The 19,956-nt window shown below is 38.9% G+C and overlaps 1 protein-coding gene across 3 annotated transcripts in view; it reads left to right on the top strand.

The window, feature by feature from the left end:
- Nucleotides 1-19,956, top strand: part of LOC126482296 (transmembrane and coiled-coil domains protein 2) — a 183,931-nt gene that overhangs the window by 20,257 nt on the left and 143,718 nt on the right. For all 3 annotated transcript variants that reach the window (XM_050106307.1, XM_050106306.1, XM_050106305.1), the window contains exon 2: nucleotides 13,164-13,218. The gene's annotated coding sequence lies outside the window, so the exon portion shown is untranslated. The remainder of the gene's footprint in view (nucleotides 1-13,163; nucleotides 13,219-19,956) is intronic.

Below are 19,956 nucleotides of genomic sequence, written 5' to 3'. Positions count from 1 at the left end.
TAGCTTATTTGACCCATTACATCTTGCTCTTTTCTTTAATCATTATCAGATTGCATGACTTACTATTCCTGCGAATCTTCTATAGTCACATTTGACTATCTAGTCTATGGCAAGCAAAAATACACCAGACAGCTCCTCTATAAGATGCAACAACATTCCCTATCTACTGGTTAATTGTGTGGAATGTAGCTCCCTCTGTAACTCGTGCAAATGTGAAGACTGTGGATAGAGCAGCCTAAGTTAACAGTGTTTATTTACATCTGATGATATTTAAACATATTTGGTGCTGCTGCCTTAAAAAAACTCAGTAAAGTGGATGTGAGGAGATGGCACTGCTGCCTTAAAAAACTCAGTAGAGTGGATGCAAGGAGATGAAATGTGGAGGAGGATAGATAGTGGGAAGGGCAGGTTGTTGACAGCTGGAAAGGAGAGGCCCTAGTGCACAGGATAGGGCTGTGGCACTAGTGACTGCACCACAGCAGAGGCAAGGGGAGTTTCGTGTGACACACTGACACAGAGCAGTGGCCTCAGAGGGAGGGATACAACAGAGGAGGGTGAATGTGTAACATACATGAACACAGGGGTGGAGATGAGTGTGGGATGGGCTATTAGAGATTGTGGCAAGGAGGATTGTGAGATATATTGTAAGGACAATTTTTGTTTATGTAGTTGAAAGAGGGTGGCATTGGATTGGCAGCAGGGGAAGGGGGGGGGGCAGGATTGAGATGTCAGGATTGTGTAGAAACCATTGAAGTGTAGTTGGGGTGAGAGGCTAAGGTAGAATTGAGCACACACAAAAGCGTGGTAGGACCTTTACTTAAATATGTCCTCCACCAGTGACAAATAATATCACATCGAGATTTGAATCACTCCCATACACACATAAGCATGTCCTTTTGTCATTGATGTTAAGGTAGTACAGATCCAGTGCAACTCTTCTAGGTTTCTTTGGTAGTGTTGGTGCATAAATGTTGTCCTTAATGAAAACCTCCAGGAAGAAGTCACAGGGTGTCAAATCCAGAAACTATGGAGGCCAGATGAGATCTGCTAGTCATCAGCTGTTTGATGACCATTCCAATGACTTGGTAGAGTTTCGTTCAGTTATTCACGCACTTGGCGACTCCAGTGAGGGGGTGCCTCATCTTGTAAAATGTTGTTCTCATTCAGGCTCAGAAACAACCAATTTTGAACATAGTAAGATACTGCTGATCGTTTCGTGTTTGCATCAAAGAGAAACTGACCATAAAGAGATGAGTGGGATACCACAAAAACACATTGACTTTGGCTGAATCTTGTTTAGTTTTTGCATGTTGGTTTTGTAGGTTCCATATTTGAACATTCTGTTTGTTTACTTTCCTACTAATCAGGAAAGTCACTTCACTGAAGATGATGCGTTGTGGGGAAGTATCGTCATTGTCAGTAGCACTCTGAAGCTCATCAGGAAATGTCACATGTTTGTGTTTGTCGTCATTATGTAGAGCCTATAACAGCTGTAATTTGTGTGGCTTCATAGCCAACTGACATTTCAAAACATGCAGAATTGTTGGTGTAGTCAGTTGTAACTCTCAACTAGCATGATGAGATGACTTTGTAAGACAGTGTAGGAAAGCAGTTTGAATTCATGTGACAATTATCGTCAGAAACATTAGGGCAGCAAGGACTTGTTCCTTTAAATGCACATCTTGTGAATACAAATTGTTGTTGCTATCTCTGAATATTCCATCCATTCAGAGGATTTGTTTGATACCTCAATCTTGAACCTCTTTGCACTGTAATCACAGAATTAAACTTTGCAAATTCAGTAACACAGACTTATTTCTGCTTTGGAATAGCCTTTTTGCAACATGTGATGGTAACCAAGCAAGCAGAAGAAAACTGACATGTATATAAACTAAACGATGTATTCATTCCTCCAGTAACCTAGCTGTGGTGCAGCTATCAACATTTTTGACGACATGATACTTTGTAATATGTATATTCTTTTTGAAACATCCTGTGTATAAGACCCTATTTTCTGTTCTAACTCCCTCTACATCTGTAGCCTGAAAGTACTGAAGTGCATGGGAGAGGGATACCTCCCATCTTACTAGATTTAGAATTTTTCCCTTTTCTGTTCAAGTAAGGAGAGCAGAAATAATGATTTTAAATGGCTCTATACATGCCAATCTTCTCTTCACAATCCACACAGAAGTGATACAAAGGGGTTGTAGTATATTCCTAGAGCAATTATTTGAAGTCGATTCTTGAAACTTCGTAACTAGGTTTACTCAGAATAGTTTACATCTATCTTTTGGTGTCTACCAGTTCAGTCTTTAGCATTGCTGTGATACTCTCCCATGGACCAAACAAATCTGGACCATTTCTGCTGCCCTTATCTGTACACATTCAATATCCTCTGGTAGCCCTGTTTGGCATAACTCCCACACATTTCAGCATATTCTGGGATGGTTCACACGAGTGATTTGTAAGCAATTGCCTTTGTAGACTGGTTGCATCTTCCTAGGATTCTGCCAATAAACTGAAGTCTGCCACCTGCTTTGCCCACAACTGCACCTATGTGATCATTCCATTTCATATCGCTACAAAGGTATTTGTATTAGTTGATCAGTTACAACTGCGACTCATTAACATTATAGTCACAAGATATGATGTTTTCTCATTTTGTGAAGTGCGTAAGTTTATGAACATGTAAACAGAGTTGCCAATCTGTGCATCACTGTGAAATCTTAAGATGATGTGGCTCAGTATTCATGGAGCTTCTATCAGACAATTCTTCATTATAGATAACTGCATCATCAGTGGAAAGCCTGAGGTTGCTATTAATATTGTCCACATGGTCATTAATATGAAACATGAACAACAAGGGTTCCAACACACTTCTGTGGGCACACCCAAAGTGACTTCACCTGTCAGTGACTCTGCGTACAAGGTAACTTGCTGCAACCTTCTTACTGAAAAGTCCTCAACCCAGTCACAAATCTTCCTTGACCTCACTTGATAGAACTTTTGATAAAAAGTGTAGATGAAGAGCTGAGTCAAATGCTTTTTGGAAATGGAGAAATAATGGATCTATCTAACTGCTGCGATCCACAGATTTCAGTATGTTGTGTGAGAAAAGTGCAAGTCCAGTTTCATATGTTCGATGTTTTCAAAATCCATGCTGGTTGACATGGACATCATTCTGTTAAAGATACCTAATTATATTTGAGCTCATTGTATTCTCTAAGATTGTGCAACAGATCATTGTCAATGATATTGGATGGTAATTCTGTGGTCTTTCGTGACGTGCTTTTTACAATGACTGGGGGAATGGTCTTTTGTTTGAGAGATCTACTATAGATTACAGGTAAAAGATGGACTAACTCGGCCTCAAATCGAGTGTAGGCTCTGACAGGGATTCCATCAGGTCCTGGAGCTTTGTTCAATTTTAACAGTTTCAGTTGTCTCTCAACCCCACTGTCACTGACACCTGTATCACTCATCTTTTCATTGGTACGAAGATTAATTAGGGCAGCTGTCCTGGGTTTACCTTTGTAAAGGAACATTTGAACGTTGAGTTAGGCATCTCTACTTTCGCTTTGCTACCCTCAATGTCAGTTCCTCTCTCATTTACGAGTGCATCAATGCTAACTTTAATGCCTGTACATATGAGCAAAATATGAGTTTTAAGAAAGATCATTTGACAATAGAGCTGGTAGTTGGTATATTTAGCTTAATGGGTACATCTACAACTTCTGCACCCATACTCTGTAAACCGCACGAAGTGCATGGCAGAGGGCACGCCCCATTGTACCAGTTATTAAGGTTTCTTCCTGTTCCTTTCACAAATGGAGCATGGGAAGAATGATTGTTTGAATGTCTCCATGTGTGCTGTAATTTTTATAATATTATTCTCATGACCCCTATGTGAGTGATACATAGGGGGTTGCAATATAGTCCTAGACTCATAATTTAAAGCCAGTTCTTGAAACTTTGCTAGTAGACACACTCAGGACAGTTTAAGCCTATCTTCGAGTCCATCATTTCAGTTTTGTCAGCATCACTGTAACACTCTTTCACAGGTTGAACAAACCTGTAAACATTCGTGCTGCCCTTCTATGTAAACATTCAATATCCCCTGTTAGTCCTATTTGGTAGGGACCCTATGTACTTGAGCAATATTGTAAAATGTGTCACTAAAGTGCTTTGTAAGTAATCTCCTTTGTATACTGATTGCACTTCCCCAGTATTCTACTGCCAAAATTTTTACAAAGGCACAGACGATGTTTAGAAAGGATAGATTGCATGCAACCGGTGGTGGCGTGTTTGTCGCTGTTAGTAGTAGTTTATCCTGTAGTGAAGTAGAAGTGGATAGTTCCTGTGAATTATTATGGGCGGAGGTTACACTCAACAACCAAGCTAGGTTAATAGTTGGCTCCTTTTACCAACCTCCCGACTCAGCAGCATTAGTGTCAGAACAACTGAGAGAAAATTTGGAATACATTTCATATAAATTTTCTCAGCATGTTATAGTCTTGGGTGGAGATTTCAGTTTACCAGATATAGACTGGGACACTCAGATGTTTAGGACGGGTGGTAGGGACAGAGCATTGAGTGACATTATACTGAGTGCACTATCCGAAAATTACCTCGAGCAATTAAACAGAGAACCGACTCGTGGAGATAACATCTTGGACCTACTGATAACAAACCGACCCGAACTTTTCGACTCTGTGAGTGCAGAACGGGGAATCAGTGATCATAAGGCCGTTGCAGCATCCCTGAATATGGATGTTAATAGGAATATAAAAAGAGGGAGGAAGGTTTATCTGTTTAGCAAGAGTAATAGAAGGCAGATTTCAGACTACCTAACAGATCAAAACGAAAGTTGCTGCTCTGACACTGACAATGTTGAGTGTTTATGGAAAAAGTTCAAGGCAATCGTAAAATGCGTTTTAGACAGGTATGTGCCGAGTAAAACTGTGAGGGACGGGAAAAACCCACTGTGGTTCAAAAACAAAGTTAGGAAACTACTGTGAAAGCAAAGAGAGCTTTACTCCAAGTCTAAATGCAGCCAAAACCTCTCAGACAAACAGAAGCTAAACGATGTCAAAGTTAGCGTAAGGAGGGCTATGCGTGAAGCGTTCAGTGAATTCTATGTACCGACTTGACAGAAAATCCTAGGAAGTTCTGGTCTTACGTTAAATCAGTAAGTGGCTCGAAACAGCATATCCAGACACTCCGGGTTGATGATGGCATTGAAACAGAGGATGACACGCGTAAAGCTGAAATACTAAACACCTTTTTCCAAAGCTGTTTCACAGAGGAAGACTGCACTGCAGTTCCTTCTCTAAATCCTTGCACAAACGAAAAAATGGCTGACATCGAAATAAGTGTCCAAGGAATAGAAAAGCAACTGGAATCACTCAGCAGAGGAAAGTCCACTGGACCTGACGGGATACCAATTCGATTCTACACAGAGTACGCGAAAGAACTTGCCCCCCTTCTAACAGCCGTGTACCGCAAGTCTCTAGAGGAACGGAAGATTCCAAATGATTGGAAAAGAGCACAGGTAGTCCCAGTTTTCAAGAAGGGTCGTCGAGCAGATGCGCAAAACTATAGACCTATATCTCTGATGTTGATCTGTTGTAGAATTTTAGAACATGTTTTTTGCTCGCGTATCATGTCGTTTTTGGAAACCCAGAATCTACTCTGTAGGAATCAACATGGATTCCAGAAACAGCGATCGTGTGAGACCCAACTCGCTCTATTTGTTCATGATACCCAGAAATTATTAGATGCAGGCTCCCAGGTAGAAGCTATTTTCCTTGACTTCCGGAAGGCGTTCGATACAGTTCCACACTGTCGCCTGATAAACAAAGTAAGAGCCTACGGAATATCAGACCAGCTGTGTGGCTGGATTGAAGAGTTTTTAGCAAACAGAACACGGCATGTTGTTCTCAATGGAGAGAAGTCTACAGACGTTAAAGTAACCTCTGGCATGCCACAGGGGAGTGTTAGGGGACCATTGCTTTTCACAATATATATAAATGACCTAGTAGATAGTGTCGGAAGTTCCATGCGGCTTTTCGCGGATGATGCTTTAGTATACAGAGATGTTACAGCATTAGAAAATTGTAGCGAAATGCAGGAAGATCTGCAGCGGATAGGCACTTGGTGCAGGGAGTGGCAACTGTCCCTTAACATAGACAAATGTAACGTATTGCGAATACATAGAAAGAAGGATCCTTTATTGTATGATTATATGATAGCGGAACAAACACTGGTAGCAGTTACTTCTGTAAAATATCTGGGAGTATGCGTGCGGAACGATTTGAAGTGGAATGATCATATAAAATTAATTGTTGGTAATGCGAGTACCAGGTTGAGATTCATTGGGAGAGTCCTTAGAAAATGTAGTCCATCAACAAAGGACGTGCCTTACAAAACACTCATTCGACCTATACTTGAGTATTGCTCATCAGTGCGGGATCCGTACCAGATCGGGTTGACGGAGGAGATAGAGAAGATCCAGAGAAGAGCGGTGCGCTTCATCACAGGGTTATTTGGTAACCGTGATAGCGTTACGGTGATGTTTAGCAAACTCAAGTGGCAGACTCTGCAAGAGAGGCGCTCTGCATCGCGGTGTAGCTTGCTCGCCAGGTTTTGAGAGGGTGCGTTTCTGGATGAGGTATCGAATATATTGCTTCCCCCTACTTATACCTCCCGAGGAGATCACGAATGTAAAATTAGAGAGATTCGAGCACGCGTGGAGGCTTTCAGACAGTCGTTCTTCCCGCGACCCATACACGACTGGAACAGAAAAGGGAGGTAATGACAGTGGCACGTAAAGTGCCCTCCGCCACACGCCGTTGGGTGGCTTGCGGAGTATAAATGTAGATGTAAACTGAAGTTTACCACCTGCTTTACCCACAACTGAACCTATGTGATCATTTCATATCCCTACAAAGTATTACACCCAGGAATTAATATGAGGTGGTTGACTCCAACTGTGACTCATTGATATTGTAGTCATAGGAAATTACATTTTTCATTTTGTGAAGTGCACAATTTTACGTTTCTGAACATCACCAGTTTGGTCCCTTCCCCCCCTCTTTTAAACCAACCAACCAACTAACCAACCAACCAAGAATGTCTGCCATCTGTCTGTCAAAGCAAGTCGTTATGGTAGTGTGTAGTGTCTCACTCAAGGAAGCCACAAGAGTTTATGCCACCAGATACAATTTGTGTCATTGCATATTGAGAGAAATTGCAAAGTCTTTGCATAGCCTTTAAAATTAAACCAATACACTGGCTGTTGTTTCATAAAATAGTTCAGTTCAGCAGCACTTTGTGATATGCAGGCCATTGCTAGTAACCATTGACAGTATCTTTGGAGGAAGGTGTTATATCAGAGGAATAAGAACTAAAGAAAATACTTAACAAACGAGTAGAGAATGTGTAAGACACACAAAGCATCCCAGAAAATGGTTTTCTTTTTGTTACAGGGACAAAAATTTGAGGTGTCAAACAGTTTGTTGCGGTAATGTGGATCACGTTCTTCATTATTGTTGTCCTGGAGACTTAGACTTCATTTCCTTTTTGTTATTTCCATGGATGCTAAAATCTTATGACAGTATCCTGGCCTAAACTTGCACATGAACTGTGCCACTTTTTATAGATCAGGAAAGGTTTTTTGCTCTGATTAAGGATGTAACTGTGAAAAATTCAAAATGTTAAGATAAATTCTGCACATCAGCCTGCATTGCCCTCTTATGATTATGGTACATGAATGGGCAAAACAAAAACCAAAAGTCTGATTTTTTTTTCCATTGACATACATTATTAGTTCTTTCAGTTTTCTTTGGAAAGAATTATTGAGCTTTTTTATCTTAGCTTGATAATAACCAAAAGTAGTTATTTCAGATAATCGTAAACAAACTGGACATTGAAAGAATATTACATTTCTCCTGGCTTTCTGTAGACACCTTGAATCTGTCTTCCATATCAACTATTAACTGCTATTTGCATTGTGTTGCATATTGTAGTTGTTCACATTTATTGATGTATCTGCTAGGAGTATTGAATATCTACATTAGTGAAATGATGATGGCAACCTCACAGGTAAAATAGCCCCTCATTTGGGTCGCTGGGTGGCCACGACTCATGAGGATGTCGTCATTAGGAAAAACAAAATTGGCAGTCTGTGGATGGGAGTGTGGAATGTTAAATCTCTTAATTGGACTGGTAACTTAGAAAATTTAAAAAGGGACTTGGATAGATGAAGTTAGATAAAGTGGGGTTAGTGAAATTCAGTGAGAGGATGAATGGGACTTTTTATCAAGTGAGTACATTGTTAAAATCACAAAATGAAATAGAGGCAATGTAAGATGAGGTCTAAGAATGTGTAAGAAAATAGTAATATGGGTAATGTTCTATATGCACCACAATGAACACATTACCATAGCTAAAATAAACACACAAGCAACATCCACCACAGTAGTACTGGGGTATATGCCAACTAGCTCCACAGGAAATGCAGAGATTGAAAGAATATGTGGTGAGATAAAAGAAATTATTCGGCTAATTAAGGCAGAGGAAAATTTGTGACTGATGACTGAAGAAGAGGAATGAGGAGGGAAGGGGGAAGTAGAAAGAGGGAGAGAAGGAAAAATAGGAGAACATGGACTGGGGGAGGAAATGAGAGCAAGCCTCATGGTAGAATTTTGCACAGAGTGTAATTTAATCATCGCTGACACTTGGTTTAAGAATCGCGAAAGAAGGGAGAGTATGTGGGAGGGACTGAGGGACCTGGAGTCATCAGGTTTAAGGTTGATTACATAATGGGAAAAGAGCTTTTGTAACCATTAAGCTGTAACACACTTCCAGGAGCAGATATGGGTCCTGAACATAATTTATTGGTCATGAACTGTAGATTAAAACTGAAGAATTTGGAAAAAGGTAGGAAATTAAGGTGATGGGTCCTGGATAACTTCAAAGAACCAGAGGTTGTCAAGAGTTTCAAAAGTAGCATTAGGAGACATTTGACTGAAACGGGGAAAGGAATACAGAAGACAGCAAATGGGTAACTTTGACAAATGAAATAGTAAAGGCAGCAGAGGATGAAATAGGAAAAAGAAAGACCAGGCCTAGTAAAGATCTTTCAATATCACAGAAGACACTGAACTTAATTGATGAAATGAGAAAATATAAAAATGCAAGAAATGGAGCTGGTCAAAGGGAGTACATATGTATTAAAAATGAGATTGACAGAAAGTGCAAAGTGGCCAAACAGGAATGGCTAGAGGACAAATGTTAAGACTATAGAAGCATGTATAACTAGTGTGAAGATATACTGCATACTGGAAAATTAGAGGCCTTTGGAGAAATGAGAAGCAGCAGTATTATTAAGAGCTCAGATAGCCAATACTAAGCAAAGAAGGGAAAGATGAAGGAATATATAAAGGCATTATTAGAGAAAGAGAAGAGAAAGTAGATAAAATTCTCTTGTAACTGCTGAACTCCCTGTGAGAGCCAGCCAGGTGAAACAAATCCACCTTGTGTGCAAGATATGAGGCAGGGAAAATACTCTTTCAGAAGTAACTAATAACTTCAAATACAAAGGAATTAAGTACCAAAAAGTTTGAAGATTACTGAACTAACAGTTTAATCATTACACTGAGGAAATGCTGTAACAAATAGCTCGGTAAAGCCTGTGCAGAAGGGTCTTTGTGCTTGCTTCATATTTGAGCTAGCAACATTGGGTAAAAAGTTTTTGGTTTAACCTGGACCAGTGGCCATTTGTATAGCCATTTGAACATTGCTCTTACTGTAGTTATGTTACAAAGGAAAATCCAGGATGGAACATTGTCTCTCTGCGACTCAGCTTCTCTGCTATGTGGAAAGTTTCAAAATCCATAATATTGTAGTTATGATCAGTATATTATCATGGTTTGGATGATGAACCAGAGCTGTTGCCCAAGCAACATTAATTAAGCTGAAGTTAATGCTCAGTTAATGCCACCATTTGGAGTTTATGTGCAAAAACATGCAAAAAATATGTTCTTCTGGGAGTGCACCACTTGTATACATTAAACTTGTATGATGATGTATGGAAAGGTCTAGTTGAGAATTACAAATTAATTATTAATAAAGGAGACTCACCAAAAGGCACAAGCACTGCATCATCAATAGGTAAATAAACAAAAGGTACAGAGCTTGGCTAGCTATCAGAATGCACTTCCTTTTACAAGCTTTTAGGAAAAACATACCCACAAACACACACACACAGGCACACACTCACCCATGTACAATAGCTTGGAAAAGGCTGTGCACAGGGGTCTTGGTGCTTGGTTCCTATTTGAGCACAATTTAGGGAGACTTACGCCTATCTCCCTACGTTGTGCTCAGTCGACTGCCACCTCTTTCCAATGAGTGTACTGGGGTGAGGTAAGGGTGTGGGGCAGGGTGAGGTGGTGTGAGGAATGGAGAAAGGTGGGAGGCAGGGAGGGGGTTGCGGGAGGTGTGTAGTGGCTCTTGGGAGAGTGGGGAGCTGTCTGTGGGCTAGCTAGGGGTGTAGGTAGAGGAGGCAGGTGGCAGATGGCTGGGCACGTGATTTCGTAGACTAGGGCCTAAGATAGCACACAGCTACCTGTTTTGAGGACACAAACTGGGTAGGGGTACTAGGGCAGGAGACTGTACACACACGCGCACTCTTTTGTGGGGGTTGGGGAGACGGTGAGTTACCTTAGGTTTAGGCCAAGGTGGTCACAGGAAAGAAGGATAAGGTGTAAGGATAGCTCCCATCTGTGCAACTCAGAAAAATTGGTGGTGGTGGGGAGGATCCAGATGGCATGGGTTGTGAAGCAGCTATTGAAATCTCACATGTTGTGCACTGCTGCATATTCTGCCACTGTATGGTCCACTTTGTTTTTGGCAACAGTTTCATGGTGGCCATTCATTCTAGTTGACAGCTTGTTGGTTGTCATACCAGTGCAAAACACTATGCAGTGGTTGCAGCAGAGCTGATAATTAACATGGCTGATTGCACAGGTGGCCCAGCCTCTGATTGGGATAGGATAAGATTGTGAACAGGACTGGAGTAGCTGGTGCTGGGTGAGTGGACTGGCCTTTCCGCAGGGTATGACATCTGTCGCAGGGGATTTGGGGTGGGAATGGCATAGGGATGGACTATGCTGTTGTGGAGGTTGGGTGGGTGACAGAGCGTCACTTTGGGATGCTTTGGAAATATCTTGAGTAGGATGTCCCTCATTCCAGGGCATGATGATTGTTACCAAAGTCCTGACGAAGGATGTGGTTCAGGCGTTCTGGGGTGGTATTGGGTGACAAGGGGGCCACTTCTTTGTGGTTGGTTCTTGGGATGCTTGTGAGGATATGGCATGGGAAATATGTTTGTAAATTAGGTCTGGAGAGTATTGCCTGTCTGTGAAGGCCTTTGTGAAGTGAGGGAGTTCTTGTCACTACAGGTGTGTCTACCACTGGCCAGACTGCATGGGGGGGGGGGGGGGGGGGGGATTTTTTGGTGTGGAAGCTGTCAAAGTGCAGGTGATTAGTGGGTTTGGGTTTGATGTGGACCGAGGTGTGTAGGAAGCCATGTGAGAGGAGGAGATCGACATCTAGGGAGGTGGCACAATGAGTGGAGGAGCACTGGGTGAAGTGGATGGGAGAGAAGGTATTGAGGTTGAGGACGAATGAGGATAAGGTGTCCTGGCCTTGGGTCCAGATTATAAGGATGTCATCAGTAAACATGAACCAGACCAGGGATTTGGGAAGCTAGCAATGTGAATTGTCCTCTATGATACTATAAATTAAATTCTGACAGGTGAAAAAGAGGTTCTAGCCTGCTTGTGTGTGTGTGTGTGTGTGTGTGTGTGTGTGTGTGTGTTTTACATCAATGAAACATAATGGGTTTAGATTTCAAGGTGTTCACATGGAGAACAGATAGATTGAAATAAGTGCATTGGAAACACTAAACCACAAAAGAGTCACTTCAGTTTGCTTTCAGTACAGCTTACTTTGTATTTATGACCATTCCCAAAATGTCAAAAATGTTGTAGTATACAATCAAAAACTGAATAATGTATCAATAAAGTAGCTTCAATGAAGTTTAAATGCTAATTATGTAAAATGTTAATTTGGAGAATTTTCATTTAATTTCAGTTGCGTTTGAGAAGTAACATAAGCAGTCCATCTTAAGTGATGGATAGTTGTTAAAGTAACCTACATAATCAGTTTGGAGTAGCTGCATTTCTGGGATAAATATTCTGACCATTCACACACCTGACTTTATTCAACGGACGGGTCTTTGGAATGTGGTGAATGGTGGCTTCGGAAACAGGTTATCAGCTTAGAAGACAACTTATTTCCTTTTGTGTGATCATCAAGAATGTTATGGTGGGATTATTTGAAAATACTGCAATTGTTTTTAGTGTACATGGTGTGATAGGATGTGCCATGTGTTGTTATTTCTGTGAACTTCTTTTTTTATAATATAAAACAGTAATTTACTTCTAAATGAAACCCACAGTTTAAAAGCTAATGGTGCAGAGCAATTGTTCATTTTTGAAACGAAGGACTTTTTTTGGTTAGAATTGCAGGCAGAATGGGAGAGTTACTCCATGTGTTCATGGAATTCTGCAGGATACATATGCTATTGCCTGTTAAATCAGAAAAATGATGACAACCATCAACGATTTGTAAGAATATGAAATGGCACAGTCACATAGCCTCAGCTGTAGGTAAAGAACATATTAGACTTTTAACTCATTGTTAGTATACTAGTGAAATGCAACCACTGCACATAGCAGACTACTTAAAATCACTCATGCAGTCCATCCTAGAATATCGCTGAAGTGTCCATGTAGGACTAAAGGAGGGTGTGGATATTAAACATACAACGGTAAGTTTGTGTTCTTATGTAGTGAATGCAGTGCAAGGAAACAAACTGCTGTGTGCAATGCACATCCTGAATGTTTTTAAGAAACTCTTAGTATTGTAAAATGTCATGCTTTGGCTTTATTTATTTCTATTAATTTAATAAAATTAATTAGAGGAGACTAGAATTGAAGCGTGTGGTAAAATGGGACACAGAGGTGTCCTCTTTTGTTAACTCTTCTAATTTTTAAAATTTTTATTTACTGATTTACTTGTTTGTATTTTTCCAGGTGATTGGTGGGATGATACCTCATGCAGGACCATGTTGACACCTCTCCACCCATTGTTAGTATTGTAATAATTGTTCATAACATATCATAATAGAATGTGTCACTAATAACAGGTTGTCTGTACTGTAAATTTTACGCCAGTTATATTTCACAAAGTCCAAGAAAGTTGTTGAAGAGACAGAAGTATAGTGAGATAGTGAGAAGTCAATGGTTGTAACATTAACCGACTTTTATGTCGGTGCTTGGCAGAACATGTTGATAATATTAAAAAGGGAAACTTGCTAATGTTCGTGCTGAACATTAGGAAGTGTTTATTTATAATAAAACACGCAATAAAGGAGTTTTCATACACAGCTAAGAGTTTTGACATTCATGATCCCTTATCAACTGGCTGTGTTTATTTAAATCATCATTTGGCTATACTTGGATATAGAAGTTGTAGTCATAAAATGAAATAATTTGGACCAAAAGTCCTTGTCTTATTTTAAAATTGCTAACTTGAGCTCCACTGTTGTATCCCATCATGCTAATGCTTGTATACCAGAGTGCCTCCTCTTCAGCTGTGTGTCTGATGGTGTCCAGTTATCATACTAGCTGGATGTTGTCAATGTTGTTATTTCTGTGCTAAGTAGTCTGTTAATGACATTTATAAGTTTTTGGGTCATCTTTACTTCTGGCCAGTACAGTCATGTTGTATCCATTGCGTACTGTTACCTCTATACTTCTATACCTATTCTTAATATTTCTATCATTTTCGAAACGCTTCATGTACACAATTAAGCAAAAGTTGTGATGAGCTGCAATTCTTGTGTAATAAACTCTTTTTTAGTGCCATTTGACTTGTGTTATCACACTGCCTTGTTTTTGGCAAATATTGAATTCTTACATGTCCTTGTACGCCTCTCTTCCGCTTACAAAGCTGAACATCTAATTTCACAAATGAGCGTCTGGTGTAGTGACTAATGTTATTTCTCCTATTTCTTCTATCATATAAACCTCAACAGGATCATCCTACAAGTGTCAAAAGATATTGAAGACTCATGACATTGTCAATTTTAAAAGTGGTTACATTTGTGGAGTGATCTTACATTTGCATAATATTCACGGTGAATAAAAGTTTGTCTACCATCACTTATAAATTTCTATAACTACACAATTTTATTGCCCAGGTATATATTTGTTTATAATTAATGTTTTTAATCCTTATTTGTTATGTAGTACAGGAAATTTAAAACAAATACACTTAACTTTCTGTAATTCCCTACAGTTGTCATGTTTCAAAGTTGACTCCAATTATGTACACAAAGTAAGTGATGATAGATTTTATTGTAATATCTTCCGTGATACAGTGGTTCTCTGTAATACTGCTTGTAAAGAGCATCAGCTCCATTATATATGGATCACATTGGAAAATGCTTCTTAATTAGTACAAGCAGCAAAGAACGTGGTCTCATCATGTTGGTAAGAAGAATGTCAGAAAAATGGCTCTACTGGCTTGTTTCCAGCTCTGAATGACAGTCAGTCTTTTGCAGATTTGTGGTTTTTATTGTCATTACTTTATTTATGGTTATTCTTTTACAACAACAAGTGAAACAAATCCGCAGTAGGTTCCCTGTAATGCTGTGACATGTTGCAGCTTAAGAGTTGTACATTGTACCTAATTCTCACAGAATTTATTTGTATGGTTTGTTGAATGATAGGAGAGCTGGAGTGATGTGGGGGCTGATTCTGTTTAACAGTTGCAGTTAGTTTTAACATAACAAAATCAGCACAGAATCCTAAAGGACGAAAACTGGCTTTCACAGTGTTGCATAGCTGAAAACATTATACCAAAAAGCTGTATATTGTTTATTTTTTCCTGTTGTGGTGGTCACTGTGGAACATCAGAAAGTTCATTCTCAATGTTCCATACTGGCTTAGTATCAAAGTACTCACAACTTGCCAGAGATAAGCTTGCACCATATCTCATCTGATATACACAGTATTTGTTAGAGAGCTGATAAAAGTTTGAGGCGCAATTCTTGGGAGTGTAATCAGTTGTTTATTGAGTAAATAACCTCTTTCTCATAGCACTTCAGACATTATGTCGTTATGTGGTCTCATACAATTTTGAATCCTTTGCAATTGATGGACCATCAAATTTCAATTTATAACAAAGACAGTAAGTGTTCACCCACTTTGTTTGAATCATATCGAGGTTTACTGAACTGTGAGACATCTATATTAGCACATTCCCTAAAGAGACAAATAACTATTGCTAGAAACTTATAGGAAAAATGAATGATACTTCCAGTATTGTTGACACTTGAGATATTTTTACAGTGCCTAAATTAAATTTCATTCAGAGTTTAAAAAGCTAAAATAAAATAAATTACAAGTTGTAGAGTAGACTGTCGTTCAAACTTCTGTCCTAGTGAAGAGAGAGTTTACCTCGTGCAGTAAAAATTAAACGCCATGCAGTCTCTGTGACACACATACAGATATTTTGCATTTTAGGTGTTGTTGTTGCTGTTGTTGTTATTGTTATTTTCTTTGTCTTTGTCTTTAGTCTTCAAGCTTGCTTGCTAGTGCTCTATCCTGTGCAAGCTTCTTTATCTTTGCATAACAACTGAGACCCATATCCATTGAATCAGCTTGCTGTTAGTTTCATTTTCTATGGATCATTTGCATGGTAAATCATAATGCTGTGGAACAAGTAATTTTATGTTCACATTATAAATTACTTTGTAAATATGGTTACTATTACACTAATAATTTACTATTACACTAATAATTTACTATTACACTAATAATTTACTATTACACTAATAATTTACTATTACACTAATAATTTACTATTACACTAATAGAAATTCTTCCATGGAATTGAAGGAATTGTCGAGAGAAACATTTTCTTTTTGTTTTTATCACTGGATAAGTGTTAAAAAAGTTTGATAGCAGGAGTGTGCACCTCTTTTTGGGCTAAAGACAACCTTATGTTGTGTGATGTGTCAAACCTTGGTCTTTCTCAAAATTTTTTACCCTCCATGCTTCTCTCCATTAAGTAACCATCTTTTTTAAAGTTTTATTTCTATTAAGAAGGAATTGTTACTTTTGAAGACACGGATGTAGTGTAAGATCATGGAATATCTTCTAGTTGATAAATGTCTTTGCTTAAGTTTGTGTGTACAGTCTAGAAAATGAATACATAGTTCCAGCTTTCCTAAGGAGTGCAATAGAATTGCAGAGATGTTCCCCATTATGCAAGTTGAGATTGTAACGTACCAAAGTGTATTTGTCCCCCCCCCCCCCCCCGCCCCGCCCCGCCCCGCCCCCTGCCCGTCATTGACTGATGAATAAACTGAAATTATGGTTCCTGGAAATGGCAAGTTTATTGGAATTTGTGATCAGTTCAGGAGAAATTTAAAATTAAAGCATGTTTCAAGAAAAGAATTTCCATGTCACCAAAATTCTTCTTGGCAATGATTGAGGAATTTTTCACATCCTTGACAGAAGAAATGGAGCAGGATAATGTGTTAATGAAACATAACAAGATCACATTAATTTTACTTATGATATAGACTTGACAATTAATGAAGGAACTTAGTACACCAAATTTGATATCAGATTTTAAAACCAATTGAAATAAGACTAAAATAATATACGAGGTGAGTCAGTAGGAAAGATACATGCTTTGAGACATAGTATTAGTGATTCTGAATAAAAAACTTCATATGGACATATGCCTTATTGTGAATGCTTTCTGAGATAGAACACGTTCAATATCACTTCTGTACGTTTGTCTTTAATAACATGAAAATAATTCCAATCCCAAAGAAAGCAGGCGTTGACAGATGTGAAAATTACCGAACTATCAGTTTAATAAGTCACGGCTGCAAAATACTAACGCGAATTCTTTACAGACAAATGGAAAAACTGGTAGAAGCCAACCTCGGGGAAGATCAGTTTGGATTCTGTAGAAATGTGGGAACACGTGAGGCAATACTGACCCTACAACTTACTTTAGAAGCTAGATTAAGAAAAGGCAAACCTACGTTTCTAGCATTTGTAGACTTAGAGAAAGCTTTTGACAATGTTAACTGGAATACTCTCTTTCAAATTCTGAAGGTGGCAGGGGTAAAATACAGGGAGCGAAAGGCTATTTACAACTTGTACTGAAAGCAAATGGCAGTTATAAGAGTCGAGGGACATGAAAGGGAAGCATTGGTTGGGAAGGGAGCGAGACAGGGTTGTAGCCTCTCCCCAATGTTGTTCAATCTGTATATTGAGCAAGCAGTAAAGGAAACAAAAGAAAAATTCGGTGTAGGTATTAAAATTCATGGAGAAGAAATAAAAACTTTGAGGTTCACCGATGACATTGTAATTCTGTCAGAGACAGCAAAGGACTTGGAAGAGCAGTTGAACGGAATGGACAGTGTCTTGAAAGGAGGATATTAGATGAACATCAACAAAAGTAAAATGAGGATAATGGAATGTAGTCGAATTATGTCGGGTGATGCTGAGGGAATTAGATTGGGAAATGAGACACTTAAAGTAGTAAAGGAGTTTTGATATTTGGGGAGCAAAATAACTGATGATGGTCGAAGGAGAGAGGATATAAAATGTAGACTGGCAATGGCAAGGAAAGCGTTTCTGAAGAAGAGAAATTTGTTAACATCGAGTATAGATTTAAGTGTCAGGAAGTCGATTCTGAAAGTATTTGTATGGAGTGTAGCCATGTATGGAAGTGAAACATGGACGATAAATAGTTTGGACAAGAAGAGAATAGAAGCTTTTGAAATGTGGTGCTACAGAAGAATGCTGAAGATTAGATGGGTAGATCACATAACTAATGAGGAGGTACTGAATAGGATTGGGGAGAAGAGGAGTTTGTGGCACAACTTGACTAGAAGAAGGGATCTGTTGGTAGGACATGTTCTGAGACATCGAGGGATCATCAATTTAGTATTGGAGGGAAGCGTGGAGGGTAAAAATCGTAGAGGGAGACCAAGAGATGAATACACTAAGTAGATTCAGAAGGATGTAGGCTGCAGTACGTACTGGGAGATGCAGAAGCTTGCACAGGATAGAGTAGCATGGAGAGCTTCATCAAACCAGTCTCAGGACTGAAGACCACAACAACAACAACAACACGAAAACTGCACACTCCAACAAAAACTGTGTCAGTACACAATTCAACTAAATTAAATTTGCTACAAAAAAAGGGTCTTATTTATTTTTTTGTCTAGGACTAACAGTTTCCTGCACAAAGAGATCACGAGAATATTAAAACTATCACGTGACGTGCTTGTGCTGTAGCTTAGGTACTTTTTTAGACCAGTTTGAGGGAGTTTTCTGACTTTATAGACCACAATCATACTGTATCAAAATGTTCATCTCAGCTTTCTCTATATTACAGTGGTACATTGTAAACTATGACAATGAATAATTCAGGAAAAGCAATAAACAAAGGAGTAAAAATAATATAGAAGCTTTGTCTGGACTTCTCATAATTTCTTCGTAGTTTGATACCTTATTACTTGCACCAGTTGTTCTGTTATGTTCTTTGTTTCCCTCTTTCGTTTTTCCACTAGAATCTTTCTTTCTTCCCAAGATTGTTGCCTTCAAGGACTCATTTAAGGGAACTATTAAGACTTTGAATGTTTCTGAAGAATGAAGAGTTTCTACAGATTGCTTTGAGGGCATTCTTATGTTTACTTTTCCTGGTAAAATAAACATGGTCTTTATGTCTGAAAAGGAAGGTCTAAAATTAGTGTGTTACCAGTCTTGACTCCTGGTGGTTACACATGAAAATCAAATATGAAAAACATTAGAACCTGGAAATCATTCCTTGAACAATAGAGATATGTATGTTGGTGAGTAAAAATACAGCAAACTCACATATTGATCAGAGAGCGGTGGATTGTAGTAGAATATGTTGGTATGTCAACAGCGAAAATGAAATGAGGGTTGACATTACATGAATGGTAGATGTCCCCAGGGAGTTATCTCTCAGATTCAGAGAAATAAACTGGCAATGATCAAATAGAAGGTGGGTAGATGGTCTTAAAAAGAAATGCAGAAGCAACATGAATACCCACTGCTGAGACTACAATGCATGGAAAAATCTAGAGAAGTCTCTTTCCAGCATTGGACATCAAATGGCTGATGATGACAGTTACACTAGTTTAACATTCAAATCACAAGTGAATATTATTTATGATTGTTTCTCTTAATCTATGTACTGCAAAAAATCAGATGCAGCATCTTTTGAAGCACTTTGGATTTATGATCAAATATCCATGCACCTTTATGAACAAGTTGTGCTCTTACAAGTGAGAGTCATTCGGCAGTACTTCACTACACTAATGCCTCATGACACACACTGCATAAGATTTCATGTAGAAATGAGCATTTTTTCAGTTGCTTACCCATGGAAAGATGATGCTCCTGTAATAATACATTGCTAATCTAATATATTACTAAGCAACTATCCTGGATCCCGTTTCCTGGCGACAGCCTTTGTCAGAAAAAGAAACACACACACACACACACACACACACACACACACACACACACACACAGAGAGAGAGAGAGAGAGAGAGAGAGAGAGAGAGAGAGGGGGGGGGGGGGCAAGGGAGAGGGATATGCGGGTTGCCTATTGAATGGCTGTGGAATTACTGTCAGAGTTTAAAAATTTTAAATATTGTCATAATATAATCATTAAGTGGTATATTTTTATATTAGAAGTTTAACACAATAAAACAAGTATTACAATTAGAAACTGTGTATTTGTCTTGAAGAATCATAACTG

Source organism: Schistocerca serialis, chromosome 5 (genome assembly GCF_023864345.2).
Source record: "Schistocerca serialis cubense isolate TAMUIC-IGC-003099 chromosome 5, iqSchSeri2.2, whole genome shotgun sequence".
Lineage (NCBI taxonomy): Eukaryota > Metazoa > Arthropoda > Insecta > Orthoptera > Acrididae > Schistocerca > Schistocerca serialis.
Note: the sequence above shows the minus strand (reverse complement) of the source record. Positions and strands in the feature narration are given on the sequence as shown.